This window comes from Canis aureus, chromosome 11, assembly GCF_053574225.1.
Source record: "Canis aureus isolate CA01 chromosome 11, VMU_Caureus_v.1.0, whole genome shotgun sequence".
NCBI classification, from domain to species: domain Eukaryota; kingdom Metazoa; phylum Chordata; class Mammalia; order Carnivora; family Canidae; genus Canis; species Canis aureus.
In genome coordinates, this window is record NC_135621.1 from 52,216,179 (window position 1) to 52,240,670 (window position 24,492).

At 44.6% G+C, this 24,492-nt stretch overlaps 2 long non-coding RNA genes across 8 annotated transcripts in view; one reads left to right on the forward strand and one right to left on the reverse strand.

The window, feature by feature from the left end:
* LOC144324097 (uncharacterized) overlaps positions 1-24,492 on the forward strand; it is a 126,917-nt gene that overhangs the window by 75,224 nt on the left and 27,201 nt on the right. For 4 of the 5 annotated variants that reach the window (XR_013389492.1, XR_013389494.1, XR_013389491.1 and 1 more), the window contains one exon: positions 991-1,106. The exons of the other annotated variant lie outside the window; for it this stretch is intronic. This is a non-coding gene — a long non-coding RNA (uncharacterized LOC144324097). The remainder of the gene's footprint in view (positions 1-990; positions 1,107-24,492) is intronic. 5 annotated transcript variants of the gene reach the window in all.
* LOC144324098 (uncharacterized) overlaps positions 5,708-24,492 on the reverse strand; it is a 45,488-nt gene continuing 26,703 nt past the window's right edge. The window contains exon 3 of one of the 3 annotated variants that reach the window (XR_013389499.1): positions 5,708-6,122. This is a non-coding gene — a long non-coding RNA (uncharacterized LOC144324098). Of the gene's footprint in view, positions 6,123-10,308; positions 11,861-23,152; positions 24,316-24,492 lie in introns of those variants that run through there. The other 2 variants (XR_013389498.1, XR_013389497.1) reach the window with 2 other exon arrangements.

Sequence of the window (24,492 nt, forward strand, 5' to 3'; positions counted from 1 at the left end):
CCAGTGTCTGAAACCCTCTGTAGAAGATGGACTTATCATAGGTGGTTGAGACATGGCTCTACAAACATACAAATCAGACTGGGTTTTCTTTGGTAACAGAGAGCTGGACCTGGCCTCCTCTTCCTGGAGGCTTTCCCTGATATTCTGACATGCTTTTTACCTTTTAGCAATCTATCACAGCTATTTGCCCAGGTCAGGAAATATTATTTTGCAGTAAAATTGTTAATGGCTACCTAACATTCCAGAGTAGAGAAAGCCACAGTTTCACTCAATAAGCACCCTATTGTTGAACTTATGGACAATGTTTTGCAACCCTAAGTAGTTCTTCCATGAACAAACAGGATTGTATATCATCTTTGCCCACTCCTTTGACTTTTGCTCAGGATAAATTTTGCTACATACTAATAAATGTGAGGGTCAGCTTTACTAAACACTAGTCTTCTTACCTGCTGACCCTGTACATCCAAACAAGACATAGTGCTTTACCCACTCTGCATAGAATTCTGCTGCATCAACTCAGTGAGTTTGGAAGAAGGGATGGGAGGAGTCACAGCAGCAAAGAACCAAAGTGGGCTAGGTGCTAGATAGGCTGGGAGTAAGGAGTACTCCATCACCACTTACCTCCTTCTCTATCTTATCCTCCCCATCACAATGGATGAATCCATCTGTGCTGCTGGAGGGCTGTGCCCTAAAGCTCAGCACTCTACTTTTCCAGTGTAGACAGAGACTGAAGGAGGGAGAGGCTAGAACCTCCAGCAGTGATCTCTCTGCAGGAACTTTCTCTGGAAAGCTTGCAGTACACCCACCTCAAATTTATAGGGAATATATGTTAAAAGAGAGAATTCCTAAAGGAGACCAGGCTTGGAAACAGGAGACCAATCTGTGGTGATACTTTTGTTACAGATGTATTGTGTAAATCATCTAATCTCTCTAGGCCTCTGTTTCTCCATCCATCACATGGAGTTAATCCTTTTATCCCTACTTGACCAGGATGATGAAAACATGAAGTAAATAAATGTATCTACTTAAATGAATTAATCAACATGAAACTGTATGGGAATACACAAGTAGAAAAGAAGAAACCAAGATTCAATAAGCTGTAACAGGTGAGTGGCTTTGTGTTGTGCTGTTATATCACTGGTGTCTAGAACTGTGCCTGGCACTCATTAAATATTTGTAAAATGACCAAATATACCCAGAAGCACTTACTCTGTCCCGTGCTAGGTGCTTCATAAGCATTATTCCACTTAGCCCTTACAAATAGCTCTTTACCGGAGGGTATAAAACACTACCAGTTCACAGATATGAAAACCGAGGCTCAGACTGGTTAGGTAACTTCCAAGCATTGTTCAGCTAGCATTGGGCCTGATTTAAATTTAACTGTAAGTTCTTCTGACGACATTCCCCTAGCTCTTCCCACCTCTGCTATATGTTGCAGGGGAAAAGTTGCTGTGATGTGTTGATGTTGCCCTACACTAAATGAGCTAATCTTTATTAAAAGCTACAGCACCTGGCACGCAGTTAGTGTTCTACAAATGTGATCTATTATAATACTCTATGTATTAGTTCATATATTTTTTTTTATAACCACGTTGTAAACATCTTAAGGGCAGGGGTCATTCTCTACAAGGCCAGACCGAGTAGTGGCCTGAAATATCGATTAACTAAATAGCATTATTTTTATGGTGATCGTAAAGTGGAAGCAGAGGTGCTTCCTGTAAGGGAGGGCTTTGGGGACAAAGCTGGTCTGACCGTGACTTTAACGGGAAGTGAGAGTAGGCCATGACTCTCCAGTGGCTTGGAATCCAGGTGGTCAACAGGGAAACGGGTAGAGCCAGACACGAAGGAAAAGACAGCAACCAGCGCAGAGATCAGAGGCCCGGCTGCGGCGCACTGCCGACTGCAGGTTACCGCTCTAACAGCTTCTGGCCCCGCCCCCGGAGCCTGCGACCGGGGAGGCTGAGCGTAGCAGGGGTGGGCGGGCCTGGGAGAGAATCTGCACCAATCCCCTGGCACCCCCTCCGCCGCCGGGGCCTAGGTGGTGCTGGAGGCCACTAGACTCGGGAACAGATGTCAGTTACTGGAAAACTTCCCTCCCCTGCCGCACCCAGAGGCAATGCAGGAAAAGGTATTTAGCATTTGAGTCTAAAGGCTTCACCCTTTACCAGCGCTGAGCCTCAGTTCCTTTACCTACAAAACAGTAGTTTCTTTTCATTGGGGTTGTAGCAATTAAACAAAATAGGGCATGAAAAAGCGTGTAACACAGGCACCTATAACACAGGGCCAGTGCTCAAAGGAAATCGGCTACCTCGAGATAGCAGTCGGCCTGAAGGCAGGAACTATACCTGAATCACAGCTTGCCACGGTGCTCGGGCACATTCAGCTGTTAGTATACTTGTTGAATGAATGAGGGCCTGAATGGCTGGAATCCATTAACGCTTCATCTCTTCTGGTTAGCCTAGCCTGTTGTAGGCCTCTCTAAAGGAGGTCTTCCTAAAAGGGATTTCTAAAACGGTGAACACCCAATTTCTTTTCTCCTCTTCTAGAAGGGCCTGGGGAAAACATGAAGGCCTGGATGCTGGGGGAGGAAAAGTGCCACTTTCATAATGAAGACAAATTCATGGTGTTACCAGGACCACCGCCCTCAGCTGCTCGCATTCTCATTTTGTACCTTCTTGCTTCTGAATACTAGGGCAGCAGGCTTCACCACACTGTGGACTGACTATATGGAAGATGGTATTAATGATAGCATCAGCCACCAGGATCTTGGAGGGACTGAGTGATCCTTAGAGGTGTATAATGATTAGAATTAAGGAATGAATGATTTAAAAGAGTGGTTAGAACTGAGGCATTGATGGGATCCCTGGGTGGCGCAGCGGTTTGGCGCCTGCCTTTGGCCCAGGGTACGATCCTGGAGACCCGGGATCGAATCCCATGTCGGGCTCCTGGTGCATGGAGCCTGCTTCTCCCTCTGCCTGTGTCTCTGCCTCTCTCTCTCTCTCTCTCTCTCTCTCTGTGTGACTATCATAAATAAATAAAAAAAATTAAAAAAAAAAAAAAGAACTGAGGCATTGAGATTGGAGTTTGGAAATCACCTGGAGTTAGGATTCAGTAATCAGTTACTACTGAATTTCTGAGAAAACAGAACTAGTGGCCAGATAGGATAGGGGCTACCACTTTGATTTGAAATTTAAAATGTCCTATTCCAGAGACCTGCTTCTTTCATTACAGAGAGCCAGAGATTCCTGTCCTCTGATTGCCTCCTCAAAAGTCTTGGGTATAACCTACAGATGGAGGAGGTTGAGCATCTACACATACCAGGTGTTGTAAAGTCTAGCATATAGGATCCCAAAGGTGTCTAAGACAAAGCCCCCTACAATGAAATTGAGGTGACCACGATGTGAATGACCTGCTCTGGGCCCAGCCCTGCCACAACCCAGTGACTTTGGGAAAACCTTAAATATCCTAGCCTCAGCTTTTTCAACTGGCAAATGGATCTAACCTCAGAGGGCTGTTTGGAAAACCCTGAATGATCACAGAAGAAAAGGACTTTGAAGTGAACATTCTCTGGCAGAGTAAGCTCTTCCAAAGTGAACTATGAGGCAAAGTCTGGGTACCTTACCTTCAAGGGAGGGTTGAGGCCTCGCTTCCCTCCATGAAAACCTAGGATTTCCCAAGACCATTTCCAGGGGGGCTTATGCTTCTGTACAGGAACTGACAAAGAACCAACTCACACCAAAAGCTTCCCAGGCTCGTAGTACTCCCTACCGTGCGCACGCACACATACACACACACACACACACACACACTCCAGCCAACCCTTTTGGGGTTGAAGTATGACCAATCGTATGAGTCACCAGGATAAAGTAAGGACTCAACAAATATTTATAAAATGAATGAATGAATGAATGAATGAGGGAATAGATGAGTAAATGGTTCCATAAATGGGCAGATACTCCCTTAGAGAATGAGACTGCTTCCTAATTCAGGATGCTGAGTGCTCTCAAAGAAAGTCATTGGGACTTTCCTAGTGAGTGCTCCATTTTGGAGCCACACCCTCTACTTTCCCTCAAGCCCCAAGTGTCTTCTTTTCTCCCCAGCATCATCATGGGCCACTGTGTCCTAGACTCCTTTGGGTCCTCTTTTGGGACCATAGTCTATATGCTAGACTCTACACCTGGTGTGTAGTAGATGCTCAATAAATATGTGATAAACTGCAAGAGGAGATACCAAGATAAGTAAGACTTGGGCCCTGCCTTCCAAATGTTTACAGTGTAGTGGGAGAGAAAAGATAGGTGTGTACTACATAACAAAGCACCTATAGGTAACTGGTACCAAAAAAGTGTCAGGGAGTGTATGCTATAGGAGCTCAGAGCTGAGAAAACTTACTCTGGACTGAAAAAGTCTGGAGAATGCTTCCTGAAGGAAGGAAATGGTATCTGAAGCTGGCCCTTGCAGGAAGAGAAAGATCTGGCGGCAAGGGAGCAGGTGTTGCTGATAAGGAAAAAGGAGATGGGCAGCTCCCGAGAGGAAGGCTAGTTCAAGTTATATTCATAAGATTTGGGTAGATCTAGTGTAGCTGGAGAGCAGATTCAAGCAGAAGAGTGTGCCATGTAAGTCTGCCCAGAGTTTTGAAAGCTAGGGGGAGGAGGGATATGGATCAGGGAGCTAGTGAAAGCTTCTGAGCAGAAGCTCAGAAAGTGCTTTTCTGACAGAAAGTGAAAGGAAAGCTGTGAGATGGGAAGAATGGTCTTGGGAGAGACAGGTGAGGAGCAAGGAGAGTGTGGCAAACCCTACTGGGCAGTATTGTGCCAGCACAGGGCCGCCAGACCCAGATCTCAGACCACTCTCCATTTCACATTCCATTCCATTCCAGTTCGTTCACTCATTCAATAACGATGTCCCCTGCCACATGCCAGGCCCTGCGGAAGTGAACACTGCAGATGCCTTCCCTCCTTTCCTGGGGCCCTGGGCTCTGGGCCCCCACCCAAGCGCCGGTGGCCCGAGGGCCCGCGCCTGGGGTGGAATCGGCTCTGACCTCGCACCCGCAGCTTCTCCCTACGAAACTGCTACCCTTCAGGGTCCGGGGCCCAGGCCCGCGCCCTCGCGACCACCGCCCTGCCCGCCAGCCACTCCGGGAAGGGAAAGCACCGCGGGAGGGGAAGGTTGGCCCGCGGAGGGCGTGGCGCGTCCCCGACGACCTAGAGACCCGGGACCAGGTTGACCGGAAAATGACCTGCCTCCCGGGAAGGGGGCAGACGCTGGCTGCAGGGGTGCCTAGCTAGGCGCTTCCTGACGGCGCCCACACTGCGCGGAGGCGGGCCAGCGATCCGGGTGTGCGGCGCGGAGGCGGCGGGGCGGGAGCAGGAGCAGCGCGCCGGGGCCGGGGCCGGGGCCGGGGCCGGGGCCGGGGCCGGGACTCTGGACAGACCCAGCGGGCCCTCTGCGCCCTCTGCCGGGCGCCGGCCTCCACTGCACGCGGCGCGCCCGCCCCTGCGCCCTGGAACCCGCCGTCCTCGTCCTCGTGGGCTCCTTTCTGCCCCTCCGAGGTCCCCCGTTCCTCCCTGGGAGAAGGGAGGGAATAGAAGCCTTTGTTGTAATAAGAATAGAGGTGCTCCTGGAAACCCCCTCCCTAAGGCTTTCCTTGGTACCTGAAATTCCACCATTAGAGATATCACTCTTTGGAGAGAGAGCGTGGAGGGGTAGAGAGGGGACTTCAACTTTTATTGGCTACTTTAGCATTAAGGATATTCCACATGTACCTGGGAAAAGGCCTGGAAGGAGTAGGTGGTCAAAGTCTCATTCCTTCTCTCAGAGAAGCTTCTATTGGTGCTTGTTTGCCAGGGTGTCCTGAAGGTGACTCGGAGCCAACAGTCCTACTGCTGGCAAGCTGGAGTTGGGAAAGGCTAGTTTCTCTTGCCATGCTTTGCCTTTTATTAATCCCTATGATGGGCCTCCTTCCTTGAAGAAATTAGCCTTGACTTTTCTGGTGAATTGTTTACAGACAAGATTCATATCTCAGTTCAGCAGGCTGGGGCATGAGTTTTGCCTGGTTTCTCCAGGTTCATTCGGTGCCAGGGGCAGAAAATCCACATCAGCAGGGACACTTCCCTAAGGAGGAACTAGGAGGAGAACATAGATTAAAGGGAGCAGATACTAGCTCGCATTTCCTGTCCAATCAGGGACATGCTCACATGGTCCTTCCAAGGCCACTTGCATCTGGTCCCACATTACCAATAACCTTCTTGAGTGCCCACCCTGGACAGTCTGTTCTCCAAAAAGTAGCCAGGAGGTCATATATGATCATGAATGGTCTAAAATATAAGTTAAATAGTCTCTTCTCTCCCTAAAGACAAAGATTTAAGTAGATTTAGCGTAGTTGGAGAGCCGATTCAAGCAGAAGAGTGTGCTCTGTATGTATGCAGATTGGGACAAGAATGCAATGGCTCCCCAGCTCACCTGGAATAAAAGCTGAAGTTTCTACATTGGCCTGAAGACTCTAAGTTCTCTGGTCCCCTGGTTCTTATTTCTTGGAGCCACTCTCCTACAGCTCTTCCCAGCACTCACTAGTCTGGTGTACTCTAGCCCTTGCTGCTGTCCTTGAACACACAGACACACGCCCATCTGAGGACTTTTGCACTTGCTTTTCCTTCTGCCTGGAATGCTGTTTCCCAGATACCCACATGACACACTCTCTTATTTCCTTCAAGAGTCTATTTAAATGCCACTTTATCAAGAGGGGCTTTCCCTGACTGCCCTGGCTAAAATAATGCCCTCCACCATTCCCTGTACCCTTAGCCCCCTTGATTTTCTCCTAGCACCTATTACTACTTGACATTATTTGTTTATTTGTATGTTGTCTGCCTCCCCAGCAAGAATGTCAGTTCTAGGGCAGCCTGGGTGGCTCAGCGGTTTAGCACCACCTTCAGCCCAGGGCGAGATCCTGGAGACCCAGGGCGTGATCCTGGAGATCCTGGAGACCCAGTCCCGCATCAGGCTCCCTGCATGAAGCTTGCTTCTCCCTCTGCCTGTGTCTCTGCCTTTCTCTCTGTGTGTCTCTCATGAATAAATAAATAAAATCTTAAAAAAAAAATGTCAGTTCCATGAGAACTGAGATCTTTTTCAGTCATGTTCACTATCTAGCACCTAGATATGTTTTCAGTCATGTTCACTATCTAGCCTGGCACATAGTCAGTGCTCAATAAATTTGTGAAGTGACTGAATGAATGTGAACCAAGTACCAGGGCAGCCCATGAATAAGCCTGGGTTCTTGTCCTTGAAGAACAGACTGGCAGACAGGCAAATAATTACAAACCAGAGTGATGAGTGTTGTGTCTAAGTACAGATGTATATAATGTACACATGAAGACTCAAGGGAAAAAAATCATTCACTCTGCCTGGAAATAAGAGGAAAGCATGGGTATGACATCACCAGGTAGAGGAGAAAGGGAAAAGGCATTCCAAGCAGGGAAAACAGCAAGAGCAAAGACATGGAGGCGTGAAAATATTTGACTTGTTCCAGGAGTACCAAGGAGGCTGGCCTGGCTGGCATGCAGGATGTGTGGTAGGTGTGGCAGGACATAAGTTTGGAAAGATAGATGAAAGACCTATTATGAATGGGCTTATTAGAATGATGACAGTTGACTGTCTAAATTTCTGATCCACGCCAGGCCAGTGGAGGCATTTCAGGACAAAGAGCCTGCTTCTAACCCCCTGGCAAAGCTATGACCTGCTGCCTTGTTAAGGCCTGGGAACTGTGTGGTCTCCTCAGTGGGCCAGGCTAGAGTCTGAACACTCGGGGGAGCAATCTAGCAGCTCTGCTTGCCTTCCTGTTGCTGATCTAAGCAGGACCCTCAGTTAAGGACCCACTTAGCTCCACGAGACCCGAGAGTATCCTGGACCACATCTCCATATTCTGATCACCAAGAGTCCAAGTTTCAAAATGTCCTTATTTTGCGATCTGACTCAAAGGGTAGAGAGTGGAAAATTTATAGACAGCAGCCACCAAGGGACCGTGGCTTAATATAACTGGTGACCTGGGAAACAACAGGCAGAAAATAATTTGCCTCTCAGACTAAGAGACTGAGAGGGCCTGTCACAGCTGACTCAAAATAAAGACTTTTCCTTCTAGCAGACAGAAGAGCATGTGTTTGGAGGACAGGAAGATTCTTTTCTTTCACCTCCTCCTTGTTATGTTGCTCTTCCCTCCCCTCCTCCTCCTGCCCAGCTCTGCCCTCTATCCTGTCCCTCTTGGCTTTTTCTCCTTTCCCTGTTCTCCTTCCACCCTGCCCATTTCCTTACAATCCTCTTTGTCCCTCCTTCTCTCTATTCCTTCAGCTTAAGCACAAGACTGGATATTTGAAACCGTTAAAGGATCTTTTTTTTTTTTTTTTTTTTTTTAAGTAGCATCATGACTCCTATACAAATGTAAAATGAACACAAGTCTTCAACTTCATTTAACTCATTAGTTAATGAGGGAACCAGTAATATGTTACAGCCAGTTCACAGGAGAATCCAAAATGCAGACATATATATAGGCCATCAGAGATGCCAGGGGTGGGGGATTTGCTGAGAGATGCAGAACTGGCATCTTCCTTTGCATTCCTAGAACAGGAATCTGTGTCTTAGCATCAGTCATGTGCAAGTTAACTTGTATCGCTACAGAGATGCAGGATCATCAACAATAAAAGGCATGGATCCTTGTAGAATCAGAGGACTCGGGAAGGGTCCTGTAGTCCAGCAACAGTCTAGACAATGCCTGACATTCTGTTGAAAGGACGCCCAAGGATCTTTGCCCATCTCACAGTCTTTCTGAGTTTTTCTTGATAAGACCTTAGAAGAGTACAGGGAGGAAAGGTGGGAGCCGGGTAATTTTTATAAGTCTCTAAACGGGTCTCTGTTTAAAGGTGGAAACTGATTCTGGCCTAGAGGCTCAGTCCCAGGGCAGAAAGTGGAGGAAAAGAATGGTTGCCTGGCTCTGTTTGAAGCAGTAGGTGATTGGGCTTGGTCAGCTCTCCATAAACCCTTGTTCTCCTCCTGCTGCCATCATCCTCCAGCCTTGGAGACAGGGAAGGGCAGGGCAAAGTTGGAGGAAATCCACCCCACATGTGACCAGACCAGTGGAGACAGTTCTGGGCCTGAAGTTGGCCATAGGCCTCCTCACAGTTGATCCTGCTAACCTATCCCCAACATTTGGCTCATTCCCTATGAGAGATGACAGCTTTCAAGACCATCTCACCAGGCTTTAAAGCCCATCTCCCGGAGTCTGTGGCAGGCACTCATTACCAATGGCATGGACCCTCTGCACTGACATGTTGCCCACTCTAGCCTCCACCCAAGTTTTCCCCAACTATCCCAAAGTAAACTGGACCTCCAAAGTAAACTGAGAACAACCAGGCATGTTTCTAAAGTCACCTTTTGATGATATATGTGAGTTTGGAAGTATGAAGCAGCCAGAGTTCCCTGGGGACTACTGAGCTGTGGCCCTTAGGTGACACATTTGGCAGATGCTGGAGGGACAGATAGGGATGGGGCAAGAGAAGATGGTATTTACAAAGATGTAATTCCTGCTTTCAGAGAATTTCTAATCTAGCTAGGGAGGCCAAATACCCAAGAGGCCCCAGCAGCTGGTGTCAGATGTAGTGTATGAGGAGAGAGGAGTGTTAGGGGCAGGAAAGCGAGGTAACCAACTCTAGAGGAGAACAAGGTGACCATTCACCACCAGTGGAGCTCTACAAAATCCCTCATCCCCTCAAAAGAAAGGGCAGCTCCCTTAATCACCTACATAGAGCAGGTGTCTTGAACTTTATCTTCCTATGGAGAGAGCCTCAGGCTGGATCTCAGCCCCCAACCCCCCTTTTTATTGCCACTCCTGCAGAAGGGAGAACCATTTCCAAGGTGGAAACTTCAGATGGGTAATAGTAGAATTAAAGGGGTATCTAGGGGGATCCCTGGGTGGCTCAGTGGTTTGGCACCTGCCTTTGGCCCAGGGTGCAATCTTGGAGTCCCGGGGTTGAGTCCTGCGTCAGGCTCCCGGCATGGAGCCTGCTTCATGTGTCTCTGCCTTTCTCTCTCTCTCTCTATCATGAATAAATAAATAAATAAATCTTTAAAAAAATAAAATAAAATAAAATAAAATAAAATAAAATAAAATAAAATGGTATCTAGGATGCAGAGGTAGGGCAGGTGATGAAACCTGTTCCACCAAAGAGCCTTTAGGCGGGGCTGAGGAGCAGGCAGAGGATATTCAAGTTTGTTTCCTCTAGCTGCTCCTGGAGCTGTGTGATTCAGACCAAACAAGTTCTCAGTTCATCCGTCAATATGGGATTTGGACTCAGGGTTTATTGATTTATTTAAACTTAATATTTTTTATTGTGGCAAAATATCTACAATATAACATTTACCATTTTAACCATTTTTAAGTATACAGTTTGTGGCTTTAAGTACTTTTACACTGTTGTGCAAACATCACCACTATTCATCTCATTTTTTTATCCTCCTCAACTGAAACTCTATAGCCATTTAAACAATACCTCCCCATTACTCCCTTCCCCCCGACTCCCTGGTACCCAACCACTCTCCTCTGTCTCAACAAATTTGCTACTCTAGATACTGCATACAAGTGAACTTCTACAGCATTTGGCTTATTTCACTTAGCATGAGGCCTTCAATATTTTTCCATGTTGTTGCATCTGTTCAAATGTCATTGTTTTGTAAGACTAAATGATATTCCATTGTACGGACATGCCACATTTTATTTATCCTTTCATCCATTGATTGAATTTGGGTTGTTTATATCTTTTGGCTATTGTGAATAATGCTATTGCAAACATGGCTTGTACAAATACCTCTGCCAGTCCTTCTTTCAGTTCTTTTGTATAGATAGCCAGAAGTGGAATTATGGAACCAAATGGTATATTTAATTTTTTTGTTTTGTTAATGTTTCTTTTGCATGTGGATATCCAGTTTTCCTGGCACCATATTATTTTCCTTAGTGGCTGCTCCATTGCTACATTCCCACCAGTAATGCACAAAAGTTCCAGGTTCTCCATATCCACATCAACACTTGTTTGTTTTTCCAAAAGCAGCCATCCTACTGTGTGTAAAGTGGTATCTTGTTGTGATTATGATTTGTATTTCCCCTGTGATTAACAATGTTGAGCATCCTTCTGTGTGCTTATTGGCCATTTCTGTATCTTCATTGGAGAAATGCCTGTTCAGGTCCTTTGCCCATTTTTTAATTGAGTTGCTTGGTGTTTGCTATTGACTTTTAGGAGTTCTGTATATTCTTAATGTTAATTCTTAGCATATAGGTGATTTGCAGGTGTTTTCTCCCATTCTTCAGGTTGCCTTTTTCCTCTGTTGACAGTTCCCTTTGATCCACAAAAGTTTAATTTTGGTGATGTCCAATTTGTTTACTTTTTCTTTTGTTGTCTATACCTGCCATAGCCCAGTAGTTATTGCCAAATCCAATGTCATGAAGTTTTCATTTGTGTTTTCTTTTAAGACTTTTATAGTTTTAGCTCTTGTGTTTCATTTGACTCATTTTGAGTTAACTTTTATATAGGGTCCAGTTCATTCTTTTGCAAGTGGATATTGAGTTTTCCTGGCATCATCTGTTAAGTCACTGATTTATTATCTTCTGTCAGTTAAGAATTTTGTTCATCTTCAAGAAATAGAAACTGCAATGACTTAAACACACAAGTTTGTATTGTTTCACATAAAATAAGTCCAAAGGTAGATCATTATCAGCTGCTGTGAAGGCTTCATGAGGATCTGAGCTCCTTCTGTTTTTCTCCTCTGCCACGCATGGCTTCTATTCTAGGTCCACTATGGCTGTTGGAACTCCAGCCAGTAATATCTGTGAATTCCAAGCAGCAAGAGAAGAAGCAGGAAGGATAAAAGAATGCCACTCCTATGAAGCAGCCTAACTCCTAAACACTTCCACTTAAATCTTGTTAGCCAGACCTTAGTCACAGTGCAAAGAAGTCTGGGAAACATAGATTTTCCCCTAGGTACATTACCATCCCAAATGAAATCAGAACACTCTCACCAAGGAGGAAGGGCAAAAGGAATGCTGGCCCAGATAGCTCTGCCTTGAGTGCCTACACATCTGAAACTCTGTGGCAATCTGTCTCTTTGAGAAAAAAAATGAGAATATGGTTGCCAAGTGCTTAGATAAATGCCTTGCTCAGGTTGTGTACTTAAAAAAAAAAATTCTCTCTCTCTCTCTCTAGTTTTTTTGGTTTTTATTTTTTTAAAACTCTCTGGTCTCAGATAGGCCTGTTTCTATACCTAGGGGAACAGACAGTTCTCTGCATGATGTCATATATGGACTTCAAAGGCGAAAATTGCCTCCTAAATGTCTTCCACACCAATGCCTCAAATACACCATTAGGGCTCCAAGCCTCTGTTTCTCTCTTAGGCCTCATTTTCAACCCAAAGGAATGAGGTAGGAGGGGAATAGATAGACTTTAGAAACCACACACTCAGCCACCCTCAGCCACAGTCATTGGATGCTCTTTTGCCCAGCTGCTGGCTGGGATCCAGGCCCCCAGGGATTGGACATCAGGAGGGAAGGGACTCACACAAACCAGAGAGGGCAGGCTGAGCGTGCACCTCATTGAAGATGGAGAGTACAGAAAGGGGGCTGGTTGGCTGCCATTGTGAGGGTAGGGGCATTTAAAGGTGGTGGGAGACATGCTCTGCCCCTCCATGTTCCTCCCTAACCTACTTGGACACACTATCAGGCACAGTCCAGTTAACTGCAATGAAACAGGGCAGGCTGGAAGGCCTGGAATCTGAACTGGAACCACTTGTGGGGTGGAGACGCCATAGAACCAAGAGTGTCAGAAATGTAGCCAAGCCCAGGTAGGGGTCTTCAGCATGGTTCCAGAGACCTGGTGTCACTCAGCAGTCAGCTCTAGAACAATATTTCTGATTGCAAAAGTCCTTCCTGGGAAGACTGTCTAGATCCTTGTCCTTGTGATAAGGTATCATTAGGCACACACTGCCAGGAAAGGAGTAAAGCAGGAGCTGGAACTTCATATCAGAAAACATATCTGCCATTTACTAGCAGAAGAGTGGGCTCAGGGTTAGCTCAAGTGGGTAGAGTATTCAGAATATTGAATCATCACTATGGCCAGACCCCCCACATCAGGACAGACACGGGCGTAAGAACTAGGGCTGGGTCCTAGAGACCTCCCACTAGGCCAAGGGCCAACCTTTTATTTTGTGGATCCTGAGAAGATCCTGGGGAATGTGGCAAAGGGGCCAAGGGGCCTGCATCAGCAGAGGGTCCTTAAGGGACATGGAGCTACAACCATTTACCCACTCATATGGAGGTACTTCAGTATCCTAACCACTAGTACAACTGAAGCTGTTTGTTAGTGTCTGGGTGTTGGCCCTAGGCCCAGGGGGACAAATGTGGTTTGAGGCCCCTGACTTTCCTACAGTCTAGAATCATTGTGATAGACTGGGTCAGAGCTGAGCCTGCTGAGGGAATAGTGGACTCCTTAGACACAGCTACGTACGTACTCTCCCTACATCCCAGTGGACTCCTCAGTGTAGGGGTCCTGAGTGGACCTTTAGAATTTCTGTTTTGGCTGAATCAGTGCTCTGGCTTGGGCATAGGGGCAGGTGCTGGTGTACTTGGAACTGTTACTTGCCAGAGAAAAATGAGCTAGAGGCAACCAAAGGTCAAAATAAAAGTCAAGATCCACCCAAAGGGTCAATTTCTAGGGAAAAGGTGAAGAGCACATACAGGAAATGTGGGTCAGAACCAATACCAAGGGACAGGTCCCAGGGCCTGAGAACCTCCTATGATGTGTCAGGTGCAAACCCTACAGGCAGGTCTTAAGTGAGGAACTGATTTGGGGGGACCTTTTGTCAGTGCTGCCAGACCCCTGGGGACAGTTAGGATGAGGCTGCAAAAAGTCCACACTGGCCAAGTCAAAGGCAAGCCTGTCTGTCACTGATGAGTAAACACAGGCTGTCCCAGTTAGAAGCATAAATGACTACCAAACTGGTTCACTGACAACAGATTCCTAATGGACAATTAGATAACAGTCAAGAGTAGCTTCAGGAAGGCTAGTATTCAGGGGGACATGGTGGAAAGAGGATCTAAGTGGGACTTAGGAGCTCCAGTTTCCTCTCTAAGCTCTGCTGTTAAAAGGCTATATGACCTCAGATGAGTCACTGCCCATCTCTAGGCCACATTTTATCCACCTGTGAAATGAGGGCTGGAGACCTGGCAAGAATCTCTGAGGTAGAGATCATGACCAGAGGAAGAGCCATTCCTGAATGAACCAGGGAACAGCCAGGCAGAGGCTGCTCAGAGTGTATCACAGTAGAATTTAGCTTCAGCATCTGGGAAGACTCCTGAACTTCCCAGCCCAGAAAATGCAATGGAGGAGAGGTGGTCTTCTTGCAAAGATGCTCAGATGTCAAACTTGCATCAAGACCAGAAAGCCAGAGGCGGGCAGCCCTGGTGGCTCAGTGGTTTAACGCTGCCTTCAGCCCAGGGCCTGATCCTGGAGACCCAGGATGGAGTCCCACGTTGGGCTCCCTGCATGGAGCCTGCTTCTCCCTCTGCCTGTGTCTCTGCCTCTCTCTCTCTGTCTCTCTCATGAATAAATAAATAAAATCTTAAAAAGAAAAAAAAAAGAACTAAACTTGGCATGGTAGTGCCAAGAACATAGTTCTTAAAAAAAAAAAAAAAAAAAAAAAAAGACCAGAAAGCCAGAGGGGAGAATTATCTTGAAGCTAAAGAAGGTTCAGGGTTCCCTACTTGCATGAGTCCCTTCCAAGACCTTGGAGAGCTCAAGCCCTGTGTTCACATTTTTTCCTTAAAGAGGATATTCCCAAACTCTATCTGTTCAAACCCCACAAAACCTGGCCCTAGGCCTGCTAGATGGCCTGTAATTTGGAACCATTATTAAGTCAGGTGGGAGATAACACAAACACCCATTCTGATCAGATGACCAAGGCTCAGTGACAAACAGCAGGCAACTGTACTGTGGTGGCTCGGTGGCTTGACATGTACTTATTATTCATTTGAATAATAGCATGCATACCTACTCCACTTTCACCTTCATTATCCCAGTCAGTCCTTTTCCTTAAGCCTGTGAGATGAGCAGGACAGGTCTTATCACCCCTGAGCTAAATGATGAAACTGACACTCGGAGAAGCTGAGAGACCTGTTCTGGTTTACAAGGCTGGCTGAGGACAGAGCAGGGCTAAGCCCAGAACTTTCTTATGACCAGCCCACAACTCTTAAGTTCTCCTATTCAGGACCAAACACAGTCATTCCAAAGCGTAGCATAAAGAGATTCATCCTTCTGCACCTAGAGAGGCACCAAGTGGCTGCTGAGAGCACAAGCGCCTCCATCCTGGTCCTGGGAACAAAGAAAGCACAAGTGGACATAAATCACAAAACATAATTCAGAATCATAGGGATAAAAAAGCCCAAGAACTTTGGGAAGGAAGGAGTTTTTCCATTTTCCCCTAATTTCTCCCCAAACTCTGCATTCCTACTCATGACACAAGTCATTTTAATCAACTGTATTTATATTAAATATAAACACAAATACTCAACCAAAGTATAATTCAATTGGCAATAATTTCTCCGTAATATCCAGACTGGAAACAACAACCGGAGTTTTAGGGGCTCAACACACACACACACCCCCCTCCCTGTAACAACTCTGGTCTCTCAAAGACACAACTATGTAGAAGAGGGAGATCCAGCCCCCACCTCAAATCTGAGCCAGATCTGTAGAGCTGGTTTGGCCTAGGGAGATAACCCCACCCAGGAAACCTCAGGACCAAACCTACCAACTAAAACAACAGAGAAAGAAAACAGCTGCAGAGTGGCCCTGCCAACCTACCTTCAGTTGTTCTATGCTAACAAGGCCACCTGGGACCCCAGCATAAATAGGACCAAGTCTCATGGCCACTTGAGATACTGTGTGTATAGCACCTCCAGGGCAGGTTTTCAAACCTAGAGAGACTACCAAGGAGCAGTTGGGAGGAAACATGTTAAACTTTTTGACCTCTTCTCAGAAGGTGATGTCTACATTCTCAATCTGAATCACTGCAGGGTACTGAGTGAGATTCATTGCAAGGAAACTTTGACTATTCCTACAACTTTCTGGCTTTAAAAAGGGAGCCCACCTCTATGCTCCTGTAATTTGGAAAAATAGGCTTTCTTCCAGCCCTTTCCTGATTTATAGACTCTAATGAAGTCCTTTCTGTTTGTTTGTTTGCTTGTTTGTTTGTTTTTGATGAATAAATCTGAATCCTCTTCGACTGTCTTCAGTGGTTTTTCCTCCCTCTGTCTAATCCCTCCTCATCACCCTGGAACCTCTGCAGAGAGGTACAATATGCCTCTTTGGAGGTATCCCAGTCAGGATTTGGGGTTTGTGTTGGGGGTATAGAGAGGAATTCCCACTTAATTTAATTGAAACTGCCCTTTATCTTAGGGCTTATGTAACAGCCAGCCTCCACAATGGCAACATGATTCTGCTTCTTGATACTCATACTCTTGGATAGTCCCCACCCTACCATGAACTGACCTGTCCATCTGATCAATAGGATGTCATGGAAATGATGGAATGAGACTTCTGAGGCAAAGTCATAAAATCATAAAAGATATTATGGTTTCTGCCCTGTGCTCTGTCATGGATCACTGGCCCTAGAAGAAGCCAGCTATCATGTGAAGATGCCCAAGCAACCCTATGGAGAAGTCCCTGTGGTGATGAATAGAGGCTTTCAGCTAACAGCTAACATGAACTTGCCACCAAGTGAGGGAGCCAGCCTGGAAGTCAATCCTCCACCCAAGTCATGCAAAGGCAGCCCTGATTGACATCTGATTCTGCCACCTTTCAAGAGACAGAGCCAGACCACTCAGCTAAGCTAGAGACAGTAAATAGGTGCTGTTGTAAGGTAGTAAGTTTAGGGATGATTTGTTACACAGCATTAGATAGCCAATCGTCAAAGCAAAATGGGACAGAGCATAGAGAACTGTTTGGAGCCCTGCCAGATTATTCTAATTCTTGTGGGATGGAATGCCCAGGCATCCATAGTCCCAGTGATGGGCACATGATCTCTGTTTGGCACATATGCCTCTCCATCTCCTCGTCTCCTCTCTAACTGGAGCTTCTAGAAGTCTAAATTGAATTCAGAGGCAGCAAAAAGTAGAAAGACAAGGAGGAAAAGTTCAAGTGCTCTGTACTTCAGCCCAATCAAAGAATATAAAAGAAAAAGGTCCTGGATGCTGGACTGCGAATTTCCTAACTATGTTTGATATGAATTCCTGTACCCTGCTCTTTTGAAAGGAGATGGAAGCAGCAGTTGCTTCCATCTATTTAAAAATAAGTGGAGGGGCACTTGGGTGGCTCGGTCAGTTAGGCAGCTGACTCTTGATTTCTGCTCAGATCATGATCTCATGGGTCATGAGATCAATGCTCAACAAGGAGTCTTGAGATGCTCTCCCTCTGCCCCTCCTTGCTCTTGCGCACACGCATGCTCCCACTCTCCCTCTCTCTCTCTCTCTCTCCCAAATGAGTCAATAAATTTTTTTAAAGAAAATAAGCAATCAGGGGCATGTGGGTGGCTCAGTTGAGCAGCCAACTCTTGATTTCAGTTCAGGTCATGATCTCTGGGTCATGGGAGCAAGCCCTGCATCAGGCTCTGCCCTGAGCACAGAGTTTGCTTGGGATTCCATCCCTCTGCCCCTCCCTCAGCTCATGCACCCTCTAGGTAGGTAAGTAAATAAATAAACAAGCAAACAAATAAAATCTTTAAAAATAAACGGATTTTTTCCCTCCTATATAATTAGAGGAAAGGGAAAGAAATTTGTCTACATTTCCTACATATGTAACATATAAGAGAGATGGAGAAAACACGATGTGTCTTTCAGTAACTTATAGTCTAAATAGATGATCATCTCTACTGGGAAGAAATATCACAATTAGCTAGGGGACAGGGCACATACTGTCACAACTTCTGAAATCATCTGAATAGACCTTCCAATTTGAAGATGAAATCAACTCTGCTTGCAGACTTCTATGGGAAGAGCACTGCAAAACCCATATTTGCTGTCAGCTTCTTAAATCTGTTGCCATTGCCACATTTTATAAAATGCTCAATGTTGAAAGCCATCATACCATTTACTCACTGAGTCATCTGGGAAACTCATGGCAATAGGGAATGGCTTTGATTTTTTTTTTTTTTTTTTTTACAGAATCATTTTTTTCCTTTAAAAGTACTGAGACAGGGGATCCCTAGGTGGCTTAGCAGTTTAGCGCCTGCCTTCGGCCCAGGGCATGATCCTGGAGTCCCAGGATCGAGTCCCACATCGGGCTCCCTGCATGGAGCCTGCTTCTCCCTCTGCCTGTGTCTCTGCCTCTCTCTCTTTCTCTCTCTCTCTCTCTCTGTGTCTTTCACGAATAAATAAATTTAAAAAAATAATAATAAAAATAAAAATACTGAGACATAGGGCAGCCCAGGTGGCTCAGCAGTTTAGCGCCGCCTTCAGCCCAGGGTGTGATCCTGGAGACCAGGAATCAAGTCCCACGTCGGGCTCCCTGCATGGAGCCTGCTTCTCCCTCTGCCTGTGTCTCTGCCTCTCTTTCTGTGTTCTCATGAATAAATAAATAAAATCTTCAAAAAACAATACTGAGACATAATTTATGTACCATAAAATTCACCATTTAGAGTACTTCAGTGAGTTTTAGTACAAGGTTGGGCAACCATCACCACTATCAAATTCCAGAACATTCTCATCACCCCCAAAAAACCCCAGTCTTGGGCAACCCTGGAGGCGCAGTGGTTTAGTGCAGCCTGCAGCCCCGAGGTGTGATCCTGGAGACCCGGGATTGAGTCCCACGTCAGGCTCCCTCCCTGCATGGAGTCTGCTTCTCCCTCTGCCTGTGTCTCTGCCTCTCTCTCTCTGTGTCTCTCATGAATAAATAAATAAAAATCTTTAAAAAAAAAAAAAAACCACAGTCTTGTTAGCAGGTTTTTTTTTCTCCCATTCCTCCCTTCCCCCAGCCCCTGGCAACCACTAATATAACTTCTATCTCAAAAGATTTGTCTATTCCAGACATTTTATATAAATGGAATCATACAACATCTGATCTTTTGTGACTAATTTCTTTATCATAGCATAATGTTTTCAAGGTTCATCCATGTTGTAAAGCAGGAATCAATATTTTATTTATTTTTGTTGCTCAACAAGTTTCCATAATATGGTTATACTACATTTTGTTTATCAATTCATCATTGATGGACACTTGGGTTGTTTGCATTGAGAATTTTTTGAGGAAACCTAATCTTGCTGTGTTCAAAGTGATTGTAAGTGATGTTTCCCGTCCCCCCATCTTGTCACCATAGAATTCCCCCAGGAAGTGGTGTACCCTGCTGTTGGAGTACAGTCAAAAAGTAGATACTGTGTTCTGTAAGGATGAAATCAGCTACATAGCTCTGGATTGACCACAAGGAGTCCCAGGTCATGGAATTCCCCCCTGGGTATTTTTCTTGGTATTTAGGCAATGTAACCATTATTGCAAGCCTACCCCAGTGAACTTGCTAGAATTCCATTCCCATTGCAGCACTCCTGTTTCCAAGCTTAATGACAGCAGATGTGCTTTTACCTAGTCATATGAGCAGATGATCACCCTGTCCCAGCCTAGAGATGAAGTGGATGATCATTCTCGACTGGCCGCATGTGGAGTATGGAGTGGAAGCCAAGTTGTGTGTGAGCAGGAGAGCAAAGACGATGACTGGGAAGTAATCCTTTTAAGTAAAACCACATTACTCATCCATCAACCAGTCACTCTGTAAGTTTTCAGCCCTTCTGTGGTCCTAGCCCCTGTAGCAGCACTGTAGGGGATGGTACACATCACTTCCTCTTAACAACCTTAGGGCCTTAATAAGGAGGCTATGATGTATCACAGAACCCGATGATTGAAAAGCCCCAGCTTCTATAATATGGACAGGAAGGTTGCCTTGCATAGAGAAGATAATCAAATATTATCAAAACCAAAAGCTTGAACCCTTGAAGGGGAAAATAACTGCAAATAGGAGAAATGTAAAGAAATGACCCTCTAGTTCATTTATTAGAAAATTAGAAAATAGGAAAAGCTAGATGTGCACATTATTAAGCTAATAGCTCTTAGCTGCTGACTGGGACTATATACACTTTTCTCTTTTGCTAGCTACTCCCTGATAAGCTTTACTGTGGGAGCCTGCAAGGCTGGATAGGGACATAGGGCTTGCTTCTTCCTATTTGCTACCTGTTCCTGACAATGTCACACCAGCAATGTATCTGCACCTGACAGTGGCAGCTCCTTCCAGGGAGCAGCAGAATCACCTTCACCGTACCCCCCTCAGAGACACCAGGAGTGTTCAGGCAGCAGCCCCTCCTCAGAGGTTAAGTTTCAGTTCCACAGAACCCCTCGTCCAAGTTCTAAGTTTTAGCAGTTCCAAACTCTTTCCTTTTTCCCTCAGCCTTAGGGATGCCTCCAACCATGCCTTGTGAGCCAGTTAGGAAGACTTTTCACTCAATAGATAAATCCAGTTTCCTAGTTATATGTCTTAGGAAGGAATAAGCGTTGAATGAAACTGAGTGAACTTTGTATAGTCTATTACAGCATCATTTTTTTTTAAAGATTTTATTTATTTATTCATGAGAGATACAGAGAGAAAGAGGCAGAGACACAGGCAGAGGGAGAAGCAGGCTCTACGCAGGGGCCCAATGTGGGACTCGATCCCAGGGCTCCAGGATCACACCCTGGGCTGAAGGCAGATGCTCAACTGCAGAGGCACTCAGGCGTCCTTTTGTATTTTTTTATGTTTTATTTTTAAGTAGTGTCAACACCCAACATGGGGCTTGAATTCACAACTCCAAGATTAAGAGTTGCATGTTTCACCAACTGTGCCAGCCAGGTGCCCCTACCACAGCATCTTTGCATATACACCCTGTTCATGTGTATCCAGATAACACTTCAGATTCCCAGATGTCATACTGGAAAGTCTGTTCCTCATAGCGTAAGTTTTGTGTGTGTGTGTGTGTGTGTGTGTGTATGTGTGTGTCAGTTGTTAAGAGTACCTGGTAGAGTTCTTTACATATCCTTTTAATGTTTCTTTCAAAAGACTCCATTTCTGACCTATAGCTCATAGCAAAGGTCTTTAGACAAAGTGAAGGGATAGTAGAAACCAGGTGCTAATGACAAAACTGAATGACTGCTTAGTTTATTACAGTGACCAACCGAAGATCCCAGAATGAAGAGTAGATTTCTCCACTGGGTATAATATATAACTACTTCAATGAAGTAGTTATATATTATAATGAAGTAGTTATATAATATATATAATATATATATAATGAAGTAGTAATATTATATTATATTATATTATATTATATTATATTATATTATATGTATCGTGATCTTTGACACATTGACAAATCTCAAGGTCTTTCTAATCCATCTGGTAAAGTGTGTGTTACAATTGCTACTAGTTTAGCAGGGCTATTTTAAACATAGGAAAAAAAATTTTTAATTAGTTTGTTGACAGTTACTGTATGTCTATGTACCTGAACACTGTAGTTGCTTTTCATCCTGGAAGGTCAACAATTACTGAAGTTGCACTTTACCTGTTCCTAACTGACTCAAGAGAGTCTTCTCCTTTTTGTTGACACTTCTTCCCATGTGATGAGCTTAATAAACACAACAGCTCTCACTATCAGTTGAGTCATAAAAACATGGAGATTGGGCAACCCGGGTGGCCCAGTGGTTTAGCGCCACCTTCAGTCCAGGGCCTGATGCTAGAGACCTGGGATGGAGTTCCACCTGGGGCTCCCTGCATGGAGCCTGCTTCTCCCTCTGCCTGTGTGTGTGTGTGTGTGTGTCTGTGTGTCTGTGTGTCTGTGTGTGTGTGTGTGTGTGTGTGTGTGCCTCTCATGAATAAATAAATAAAATCTTTAAAAAAAAAAAAAAAAAAAAAAACAGGGCAGCCCGAGTGGCACAGTGGTTTAGCGCCTGCCTTCAGCCCAGGGCCAGATCCTGGAGACTTGGGATCGAGTCCTGCGTCGGGCTCCCTGCGTGGAGCCTGCTTCCCCCTCACCTGTGTCTCTTCCTCTCTCTGTCTCTATGTCTATTATGAATAAATAAATAAAATATTTAAAAAATAAAATAAAAACATGGAGATTATCAAACATACCTAATTATTTCTAGCACCTTTCCTTTTATAAAGCAGGAAAGTAGACTTTTTGGTAGCTACCAAAGAGCATCTAAAAAAGTGCCAAATAAGATTCATGTGCAAAAAACACCTTGTTGGCTTTCTTTTGAATTTTAGGGGAATAATTATCAGAGGAGATTGAGTCCTCATTTTAAATGGAAGCATAGGTACTTGAGAAAAAGGTAGTTGGAGCTTGGATAGCTGGATACTAAAAGTAACAATGTAGTATTTTAAAATAAACAGCAAAAAGTATCATCATTATCATCATCATCATCGTGTAATATACTCTTTCAGAAGTGAGAAACTTTTTTTTAAGATTTTATATATTTGCAGGGCACTTGGGTGGCTCAGTCAGTTAAGGGTCTGCCTTTGGCTTGGGTCGTAGTCCCAAAAATCAATGGGCTTCTGAGGAGGAATATTCAGTTGACATAAGTGATCTGTGCTTTCTAGGAAAATAACACAGATGGTAAATAATTTCTTACTACCTTTGGTGAAAAGCAGATCAATTTTGAACAACACATCTTCTCTTTGTCACTCATAATTTATCTTGCTTATTCATTTTAATATTCATACGTATGTATATATATTTATTTAAACATATACAGTTATGTATAAAGTTAAATGACAATCTTAGCTTTAAAATATAACTTAAAAATAATTATATTCTCATAATCTTAAATATTTTCTGGAAGCAATGATAATTTGTCTAACCCATAAAACCAGTATCAAAAAATTGTAGAGTTTAAATTAATTAAGCTTTCCAAACAAAACAAAACAAAACAAAAAAACCCTGAATCTTGCTAAGATGAGATGTACATTATATTATACCCCACACCGTGATAAAATGAAGATGAAGCCATAGCATTGTTATTAAACCAAAATTATCTAATCAGTCTTTTCTTTAAAAAGATTTTATTTATTTAATAGAGAGAGCATGCAAGAGAACAAGAAAGGGGAGCAATAGAGGGAGAGGGAGAAGCAGGCTTTCTCCTGAGCAGGGTCCCAATGCTGGACTCCATCCCAGGACCCTGGGAGCATGACCTGAGCTGAAGGCAGATGTTTAACTGACTGAGCCACCCAAGCACCCAATATTAGAGTAGTCTTATTTGTTCAAGGATTCACCTCTCCTAAGAGTATTGGTGAATGTGGATCCAAATATAATTCTGCGTCCATTTGTCAAATATTAAAAATGCTTCTGGCAGTTCATCTTAGTACTTTTTTACAACTGTGTATTGACTATATTTTCTTATTTTCTGTAGTCATATTCAAAATATTTTGGCATTTGAGGCCTTGATCCTGGACAGACTGGCCCTCTCCAGGCTAGTAATTCCTAGAAAGCAAACATTCCTCTATAAGAATGTCTTTGATATACAAGCCAACCAGGTCAGAGCCTGACATCTCTTATCAAATTCTCACATACCATATCAGTATTTACCCAGTCCAAAACCACCTCAGGGCTAGGTATCAGAGAACTAGGGACTGACTATAGCCCCAAGCTCACCAAAATTACTCAAACCCCCTGATGCTAAGTTTACTCAATATATCTACCCTGCCTTACCCATTCCTTCCAATGAAAACCAGGATAAAGGCTTTGGGTCATACTCCCTGCTTCTGTCTGTCCTGGTCAAATCTGGTCAGTCCTAGTGCTTCCTCATGTAGCCCTGTATAGCATGCCTAGCCTCGTTTCTAGAGATCTGTGAGTGTGAACTTCTCATGACAATTGTTTCCATTTTTACATGACTTACCATACCTGATTTTTAAAAAATCCTGGCTTTCAGGCACCTGGCTGGCTCTGTCAGTAGAGCCTGTGGCTCTTGATCTCAGGGTTGTGAGTCCAAGCCCCACTTTGGGTATAGAGATTACTTAAAAATAAATTTTTTTAAAAGATTTTATTTATTCATTCATGAGGCACACACAGAGAGAGAGAGAGAGAGAGAGAGAGAGGCAGAGACACAGACAGAGGGAGAAGCAGGCTCCATGCAGGGAGCCCGATGTGGGACTCGATCCCGGGACTCCAGGATCACGCCTCGGGACGAAGGCAGGCTCTAAACCGCTGCGCTACCCAGGGATCCCCTTAAAAATAAAATTAAAAAAAAAAATTAAAATCCCAGATTCATTTTTAGAACAGACTGCTAATTGTTCGCTCGATGCCTACTTGTGTTTCTTTTACTTCTCCTGAGATGCCCCATAACAAGTACAAGCGACAGATTCATGTGATCTGTTAACCCAGTTTCCCTCAACAAAGCCAAT